General features: G+C 36.7%; 1 pseudogene; it reads right to left on the bottom strand.

The window, feature by feature from the left end:
• Positions 1 to 801: 801 nt before the first annotated feature.
• LOC131850042 (uncharacterized) lies at positions 802 to 10386 on the bottom strand (annotated as a pseudogene).
• Between the last annotated feature and the right edge of the window lie 142 nt (positions 10387 to 10528).

The raw sequence follows: 10528 nt of genomic DNA, 5'->3' as shown, positions 1-10528 counted from the left end.
TATATTCCCATTGAGTGATATAGGAGGCACATAATCCGGTTTTTTACTTCCAGATGCAAACACTATAATCACACTCTTGACAGAATTATAAACTAATCCATGACTTTCTGCATACGATTCACATACAGCTACCATTTTCCTTAAAGCTCCAATTGAGGGGGCCAACAATACCATGTCATCTGCATAGCTTATATTGTTGATACTAAGTCCATCGATATAGCAACCAGCATGCATACCGCTGAGCTCCTCTATTAAACTATTGACATATAAACTAAAAAGGTTAGGTGAGGTCAGCCCACCCTGTCTCACTCCGCATTTTAAATGGTATGGGTCAGACAGAGAATTATTCCACTTCACCTGGTTGCATTGGTTATTGTACCAATACCTAAGAATCTTTACTAATTCTACGGGTAGAGTAGTATTCTTAAGCTTACTCCATAAAACATCATAGGACACCATATCAAAAGCCTTGCTTAAATCAAGGAAACAGGCATAGACAGGAGTAGATCTTTCTGTGTAATATCTGACTGTGTGCTTGAGACATAAAATAGCAGACTCTGTTGACACCCCCTGCCTGAAACCAAACTGCAGGTCATGCAGGTTTAGGTGTCGTGTGAGTTGTGAGTCAAGCAAGCAATCAAACACCTTTGCAGTTATTGTTGCTAAAGATATAGGTCTATAATTTCCCGCGTTTGATACGTCTCCCGTTTTATTCTTAACTATTGGTACAACAACCGTTTTTAGCATATCGTCTGGCAAATATGTGTGCGCTTTACATTTTGTGTATAACATCGAAAGTACCTACTCTAGGCAAGTGATCTCCTGCTGCCTGATATGTTCGAAACTGAGACCGTCATGTCCCGTGGATTTTCCTTTTTTCATATTCTTTATAACAAGTTTAATATCCTCAGATGTAAATCTATGCACCTCACTATTCACACCCTCACTGAAAATGTTGGTGGTTGACTGTGATGGAGGCAGAGATGAGTTCACCTTAAAGTTATTTTTAAACATATCAGCTATTTGTTTACAGTCCTTAATCCCATTAATACTAATAGGTATAGAGGGTCTACCACTCAACTTGTTTGTAGCTCTCCAGAACCCACCAAAGTCGTTGTTGGACCGGTGAAGAGCTAATGCATCCATTTTCATCTGGTCTTGGTGATTGAGACACTATTTTAATTTACCTTTAAACCTTTTACGACTTTCACACATTTCGTCATACACAACACCCACGTTCGGCCTGCCATATAATTCCCATACTAAAAATTTAATTCTCGCCTCATTATGTGCCTCCCTAACATATTTATTCCACCCAGATACCCGTCTTCGCCCCCTACTCCCACCGGCCTGTCGTGACTTCGGACTGCAGCCTCTGATAATATGTTCACTATGTTACTATACAATTGATTTATTATATCTCTGTGAGTTAAGTCACTACAGTATCCATCACAACAGCCAATTAGTTTTTCTGAGAAATCAATATTTTTTAATTTTTCATTACAAAAACTATTATATGTATTTATCTGTTCATTGTTTCTACTACCCCAAACTACTTTATTACAAACTTTTTTATTAATGGAAATTTTCGGTTTTAAAAGATTTACATTACATTTTATTTCAATAGGGAAATGATCAGACCAATAAACATCATACAGTATGTCTACATCAACAGTGGACGCCCATGCAGCTTGTGTTACTAGAACATGATCTAGCCATCTTTTCGTTCCATGTGCATCACTAATAAATGTATAACAGTCCGATTGTAAACCTAGTTTCTGTATATCCGCACAGATAAGCTGTTGTTCCGAACAAAAGTTTAAAAGTTCCTTACCGAATTGTCCATCTGGGTGCGCATTATAGTCTCCCAGAATAAAAACAGATTGCACATCATTATTCTCAACAATTGCACAAATCTCGCCCAAACAATGTGTGAACTCCGTTAAATTATCACTATTAACTGTGGGCATGTAAACACTCATAATGACCATGTCTTTATCACTAGTTTCCACTTTAATTGCTGTTATTCGCGAGTTTTCACTATTAATTATCGATACCGAATTAAAAACACTTTTTCTCCATAAAATTGCGACACCTCCGAATGGTCTGCCGTGAAGTATACCCACTGAAGTATCTACAGAAGACTTTCCAGTGTATCCAAAATCATCATGTATACTGTCCAAAAAATGTATGTCATGGGGAAGAAGCCAAGTTTCCTGCAAAGCGACGATATCGGACTTCTCACACAATGATTTTATACATTCTGCCGATCGCTTCACAGATTTACAATTAAATGATATAAAAGATAACTGTGTTGTATTATCCACTTTTATTTTATAAATTATATCTTATCACCTTTTACGAGTGTCTTTTTAAAAGTCACAAATCGACGAAAGGAAATACCATCCGGCCACAGACCCGCATCCATAAAGATAGAAAATTTACTCCGCGGTATGTATACTTTGTATGCATCGTATTCCTTCTGTAGTTTCATGCTAATTTTTTGTAGAGTTACAGGCACGTTAGTTTTTTGCAGTATATAGGTAGCAATGTCATCCGGTGATGTATTCTTGTCAACATTATTGATAAATAGCGGTATCTTTATATCTGCTGCTCGAAATTTTCCATTGGGTTCCATACAAGCTTGACCTCTTTTTCCCATAAATCTATTCTTCAATTTCTTTTTTTGCACTATTGTCCAATTTTCTGTCTCTTTTATATTTTTCCAAGCTTCATTGGTAACAATATTCGCATATGATTTTTCCATTACTAATGGATGGGAGACTCGATCATTACTTTCAACTATGTTCATTGCTATACCGGTTGACGTGATTGGTGCGTTCGGTGGCGCTACTCCTCCCGCGCCCGCTTGCACCTCATCTAATACCTGCTGCTGTTTAAACGACGGTTGATCAACTGTATCTCCTACCCGCACACAAATATTGTTTACTGTACTATTCAATAAAGCATTAGATTGCTTTGTCAAAGGAATATTTGTATCGCAATTATTACTTAAGTTCTCATTTCTTTCTTCCTGCGATATATGAAGCAACCCAATCGGCCCACTGTCATAATGAAAATTATCAATTAAATTTAAACCACCTCTTTTCGTGATTACATATTGTGTTATTAAAGTTATTAACAATTGAAGCCGTTTTTAAATTCAACAATTCATTCTTTATCATTTGTACTTCTTCTGACGAAGCGCAGGTCTCTTTAATAGTTCGCAGTTCTTTTTGCAACACAAGGATATCCTTTAATAATCTAGTTACATCCACATGATCAAAACTCACTGGCGGTAGTTTCTGCAAATCTCTCGCAACAAATACTGGAATATTCTCAGGATCTACACTTTTTATTACAGATAAAATATCTTTTATGTCCCGCTTTTCCTTTCCATACTTTTTTCGTATGATCTTGCGTAACTTCGATTTCTGAGTCAAATAGCAAAGTTTTCGCTTACTTGATTTCTTCACTCGAAAATTACGACGTAACAATACGAATGAGGCTTTCCTCATACATAAGTTCACATTTGTTTTATACTAAAGACAATATTTCACTAAGCACAATATTACAATTATTGCATTTTACTATATTTGATGCCATTATGCTGACTGATAACTGAGACAGCTCTGTTGCACATCCGTACGCAAAGAATCGCACGCGATGACTGATAAAGAAACCATGGCTGACGCCTGGATTACTTCGTTGTATCAGACATAGAGACAAACTTCATAAAAGACATAAAAAAGATCCACTAAACTATATCCTTGAAAAGTCATATAAACGATACCGAAATTTCTGCAATTCTTTATTAAAAAAAACTCAAACGCATGTATGATAAATCTCTATTAACTAGTGCAAAAAATAATAAGGAAAAATGGAATGCAATTAAAACCATAATAAACTACAAAAGTTCAAAAGTATCAGCCAGAGACAATTTACTAACCATTAACAATGAGAATAAAGATATCATGACTATTAATAACTATTTCTCAAACATTGGCAAACACCTGACTGAAACAATAATCCAATCCAACAAAGAAAACAGAGTAGCTTACAATTTTAAAATACCTTTTGTCCCAAACTCTATAGTCTTACTACCACCAGACGAGGCAGAGTTTGAGTCTCTTATAAACAACCTTAAAAACAACTGCGCAACTGGAACTGACTTAATACCTGTAAAGCTACTTAAACTTGCTAAACATATAATAATACCACCTCTCACAAAACTTCTTATATTGTGCTTTGAGCGAGGAGTATTCCCAACAGCTTTCAAGAAATCACTCATTACTCCCGTCTATAAAGGAGGTGATCAAACTCATATTAGTAATTATCGTCCAATATCAGTGCTAACAGCGCTATCTAAAATATTAGAAAAAGCTCTAAATAACAGACTTATAAATTTTTTAGAACACAACAAAATTCTTTCTGCTCTCCAATTTGGGTTTAGAGTAGGTAAAAGTACGGAAGCTGCTGTTAGCCAATTGATAAATCACGTAACTGGAAAGCTTGATGCAAAACAAAAATGTCTCGGAGTATTTCTGGATCTAGCTAAGGCATTTGACACAGTTTCAATTTCTATGCTCTTAGACAAACTTGTGAGAATCGGAGTGAGAGGAAATGCTCTAATGATTTTCAAAGATTTTTTATCCGATCGCACACAACAAGTAAAAGTCGGCGAATATATTAGCAGTGAAGTCCCAGTAACATGTGGTGTTCCTCAAGGGAGCATCCTCTCCCCAACTCTATTCCTAATATATATAAATGATTTATGTCAGCAACAATTATACAATGGAAATATTGTAAGTTATGCTGATGATACGGCCCTAATATTTCATGGAGATACGTGGGAAGAAGCTAAACAGCATGCCGAAATGGGGCTTCATAGGGTTGCTCATTGGCTGAAAGCAAATTATCTTACGCTAAATATATCGAAAACGAAATACTTGCCATTTTCTATTATTAAGTCCATGAAATCTAACATAGTAGATCTATGTTAGATTTCATGGACTTCACTGGAAGATTCACTTTTGCGACTTAATCGCATCCCAAAAAAACTGCTCATGTCTAGCTATCACTGAGACATCCCAGATACGCTACCTGGGTATGATACTGGATAGTAATATAAACTGGCGACTACATATTGACCTTATAATTTCGCGCATTAGGAAACTTATATGGACCTTCAAAAAGTTGAGAAATGTGACAGATTTCAATCTATTGCGAACAATATATTACTCCCTGGCTCAGTCAGTATTCGGTTACTGTATTACAGTCTGGGATGGAGCTTGTAAAACTCATATGATATCATTAAAGCGAGCTCAAAGATCTCTTCTAAAGACAATGACTTTCAGTCACTATAGATTCCCTACAAAGGCCTTATACGAAAAATGTCAGATACTAACAATTAGACAACTATATATATTTCATCTGACTTTAAAACAGTATAACATAACTCCATACAATACAAATGACAACAAAAAAAAACGTTACGTTATTTTAAGATGCTCCATTTTTTCACATATTGCTCGTAACAGTATTATAACTTGCTCTGCTCGTTGCCAGACACTTAGTGTGGTTCCAACCCACGCCGGACACCCCTAAACTATACTATTTTAGAAATAAACTTACGTCATTTTAATAAAGCTTAAATTTAAATATATTATTGATAGTTCTCTCAAACTGAGTTTCCTAAATTGCCAGACAGTTTTCTTGGTTCCTTATCCTACCAGACTCATTGAAACCGTATATTGGGTAACAACGGTGTATACAATTTCATATCAAATTCGTTATTTTAAGATGCTCCATTTTTTCACATATTGCTCGTAACAGTATTATAACTTGCTCTGCTCGTTGCCAGACACTTAGTGTGGTTCCAACCCCCCGCCGGACCCCCCTAAACTATACTATTTTAGAAATAAACTTACGTCAGTTTAATAAAGCTGAACTTTATATATATTATTGAGAGAACTATTAAAATGAGTTTCCTAAATTTCCAGACAGTTTTCTTGGTTCCTTATCCTACCAGACTCATTGAAACCGTATATTGGGTAACAACGGTGTATACAATTTCATGTCAGATTCGTTATTTTAAGATGCTCCAATTTTTCACATATTGCTCGTAACAGTATTATTACTTGCTCTGCTCATTGCCAGACACTTAGTGTGGTTCCAACCCCCCGCCGGACCCCCCTAAACTATACTCTTTTAGAAATAAACTTACGTCATTTTAATAAAGCTGAACTTTATATATATTATTGAGAGAACTATTAAACTGAGTTTCCTAAATTGCCAGACAGTTTTCTTGGTTCCTTATCCTACCAGACTCATTGAAACCGTATATTGGGTAACAACGGTGTATACAATTTTATATCAAATTCATTATTTTAAGATTCTCCAATTTTTCACATATTGCTCGTAACAGTATTATAACTTGCTTTGCTCATTGCCAGACACTTAGTGTGGTTCGAACCCCCCGCCGGACCCCCTAAACTATACTATTTTAGAAATAAACTTACGTCATTTTAATAAAGCTGAACTTTATATATATTATTGAGAGTTCTCTCAAACTGAGTTTCCTAAATTGCCAGACAGTTTTCTTGGTTCCTTATCCTACCAAACTCATTGAAACCGTATATTGGGTAACAACGGTGTATACAATTTCATATCAAATTCGTTATTTTAAGATGCTCCAGTTTTTCACATATTGCTTGTAACAGTATTATAACTTGCTCTGCTCGTTGCCAGACCCTTAGTGTGGTTCCAACCCCCCGCCGGACCCCCCTAAACTATACTATTTTAGAAATAAACTTACGTCATTTTAATAAAGCTGAAATTTATATATATTATTGAGAGTTCCCTCAAACTGAGTTTCTTAAATTGCCAGACAGTTTTCTTGGTTCCTTCTCCTACCAGACTCATTGAAACCGTATATTGGGTAACAACAGTGTATACAATTTCATATCAAATTCGTTATTTTAAGATGCTCCATTTTTTCACATATTGCTCGTAACAGTATTATAACTTGCTCTGCTCGTTGCCAGACTCTTAGTGTGGTTCCAACCCCCAGCCGGACCCCCTAAACTATACTATTTTAGAAATAAACTTACGTCATTTTAATAAAGCTGAAATTTATATATATTATTGAGAGAACTATTAAACTGAGTTTCCTAAATTGCCAGACAGTTTTCTTGGTTCCTTATCCTACCAGACTCACTGAAACCGTATATTGGGTAACAACGGTGTATACAATTTCATATCAATTTCGTTATTTTAAGATGCTCCATTTTTTCACATATTGCTCGTAACAGTATTATAACTTGCTCTGCTCGTTGCCAGACCCTTAGTGTGGTTCCAACCCCCCGCCGGGCCCCCCTAAACTATACGATTTTAGAAATAAACTTACGTCATTTTAATAAAGCTGAAATTTATAGATATTATTGAGAGTTCTCTCAAACTGAGTTTCCTAAATTGTCAGACAGTTTTCTTGGTTCCTTATCCTACCACACATTGAAACCGTATATTGGGTAACAACGGTGTATACAATTTCATATCAAATACGTTATTTTAAGATGCTCCATTTTTTCACATGTTGCTCGTAACAGTATTATAACTTGCTCTGCTCGTTGCCAGACACTTAGTGTGGTTCGAACCCCCGCCGGACCCCCCTAAACTATACTATTTTAGAAATAAACTTACGTCATTTTAATAAAGCTGAACTTTATATATATTATTGATAGTTCTCTCAAACTGAGTTTCCTAAATTGCCAGACAGTTTTCTTGATTCCTTATCCTACCACACATTGAAACCGTATATTGGGTAACAACGGTGTATACAATTTCATATCAAATTCGTTATTTTAAGGTGCTCCATTTTTTCACATATTGCTCGTAACAGTATTATAACTTGCTCTGCTCGTTGCCAGACACTTAGAGTGGTTCCAACCCCCCGCCGGACCCCCCTAAACTATACTATTTTAGAAATAAACTTACGTCATTTTAATAAAGCTGAAATTTATATATATTATTGAGAGTTCTCTCAAACTGAGTTTCCTAAATTGCCAGACAGTTTTCTTGGTTCCTTATCCTACCAGAGTCATTGAAACCGTATATTGGGTAACAACGGTGTATACAATTTCATATCAAATTCGTTATTTTAAGATTCTCCATTTTTTCACATATTGCTCGTAACAGTATTATAACTTGCTCTGCTCGTTGCCAGACCTTTGTGTGGTTCCAACCCCCCGCCGGACCCCCCTAAACTATACTATTTTAGAAATAAACTTACATTATTTTAATAAAGCTGAAATTTATATATATTATTGAGAGTTCTCTCAAACTGAGTTTCCTAAATTGCCAGACAGTTTTCTTGGTTCCTTATCCTACCAGAGTCTCATTGAAACAGTATATTGGGTAACAACGGTGTATACAATTTCATATCAAATTCGTTATTTTAAGATGCTCCATTTTTTCACATATTGCTCGTAACAGTATTATAACTTGCTCTGCTCATTGCCAGACACTTAGTGTGGTTCGAACCCCCGCCGGACCCCCTAAACTATACTATTTTAGAAATAAACTTACGTCATTTTAATAAAGCTGAACTTTATATATATTATTGATAGTTCTCTCAAACTGAGTTTCCTAAATTGCCAGACAGTTTTCTTGATTCCTTATCCTACCACACATTGAAACCGTATATTGGGTAACAACGGTGTATACAATTTCATATCAAATTCGTTATTTTAAGGTGCTCCATTTTTTCACATATTGCTCGTAACAGTATTATAACTTGCTCTGCTCGTTGCCAGACCCTTAGTGTGGTTCCAACCCCCGCCTATTTTAGAAATAAACTTACGTCATTTTAATAAAGCTGAAATTTGTATATATTATTGAGAGTTCTCTCAAACTGAGTTTCCTAAATTGCCAGACAGTTTTCTTGGTTCCTTATCCTACCAGACTCATTGAAACCGTATATTGGGTAACAACGGTGTATACAATTTCATATCAAATTCGTTATTTTAAGATGCTCCATTTTTTCACATATTGCTCGTAACAGTATTATAACTTGCTCTGCTCATTGCCAGACACTTAGTGTGGTTCCAACCCCCCGCCGGACCCCCCTAAACTATACTATTTTAGAAATAAACTTACGTCATTTTAATAAAGCTGAACTTTATATATATTATTGAGAGAACTATTAAACTGAGTTTCCTAAATTGCCAGACAGTTTTCTTGGTTCCTTATCCTACCAGACCCATTGAAACCGTATATTGGGTAACAACGGTGTATACAATTTCATATCAAATTCGTTATTTTAAGATGCTCCATTTTTTCACATATTGCTCGTAACAGTATTATAACTTGCTCTGCTCGTTGCCAGACACTTAGTGTGGTTCCAACCCCCCGCCGGGCCCCCCTAAACTATACTATTTTAGAAATAAACTTACGTCATTTTAATAAAGCTGAACTTTATATATATCATTGAGAGTTCTCTCAAACTGAGTTTCCTAAATTGCCAGACAGTTTTCTTGATTCCTTATCCTACCACACATTGAAACCGTATATTGGGTAACAACGGTGTATACAATTTCATATCAAATTCGTTATTTTAAGATGCTCCATTTTTTCACATATTGCTCGTAACAGTATTATAACTTGCTCTGCTCGTTGCCAGACTCTTAGAGCGGTTCCAACCCCCGCCGGACCCCCCCCCCCTAAACTATACTATTTTATTTATAAACTTACGTCATTTTAATAAAGCTGAAATTTATATATTGTTAGGTGTAACTTCCTGTGGTGGCGCCACCGTCGTGCGGCGCGTCTATAAAAGGCTGCGAAACCCGGTGTGCGGCCTCTTTTGGTCGACAGACGTGCTCTCGAACGAATCTCCGTATCATACCGTGTTTGCTTTATAAGTTCTTCTACTGATTTTGTTAAAATTAATTATACGATTTGTTATCAGTTTCTTTTATTTAATTAAATTTAGAGGTTACTCCTAACATCAGAAGTGGGATTCGAGGCCATTTTTGGTCGCGAATAACATTTTTGACTAAGGATTGATTACATGTCGAGTAGAAAACGCCCATCGTTACGAGAGCACGCGTCTCCGTTCTCCACCTATCAAATATAGGTGAACTAGGAGCGTTAATGGACGCAAGTCTCAACAATTGGTGTCGCTGGAACAACGTGCGGTAGCTCAGCGAAACAGGGGTTCGCATATAGCTGCCGACGTAGATGCTGACGACGTGCCTGCGCCGGCACCGGCCCCGCCACGCTGTCGCCGCCCGCGCAGACAGTCGGCGCGCCAGCCAGACCCGCCAACGCGGCGCCAATGAGCGCACCTGGTGCGGTGGCGCGATCGGTTGCTACCTCGACAGACATTACGAAACGTCTTATCGACGCTTAATGTCATGAATCTGGTGAGATCTTTCCATTTTTATATTTCATACTTTTAAGTATGCGCAACATTGACGAATAGTTGCGATGAAGTAGATCGTGGTCATTCAGTGAACCGACAGACGGT

The sequence above is a fragment of the Achroia grisella genome, unplaced genomic scaffold (genome assembly GCF_030625045.1).
Source record: "Achroia grisella isolate CSIRO2021 unplaced genomic scaffold, CSIRO_AGI_Agris_v1 utg68425, whole genome shotgun sequence".
Classification (NCBI taxonomy): Eukaryota; Metazoa; Arthropoda; class Insecta; order Lepidoptera; family Pyralidae; genus Achroia; species Achroia grisella.
The sequence above is the reverse complement of the archived record's forward strand: the minus strand, read 5'-3'. Positions and strand labels throughout refer to the sequence as shown.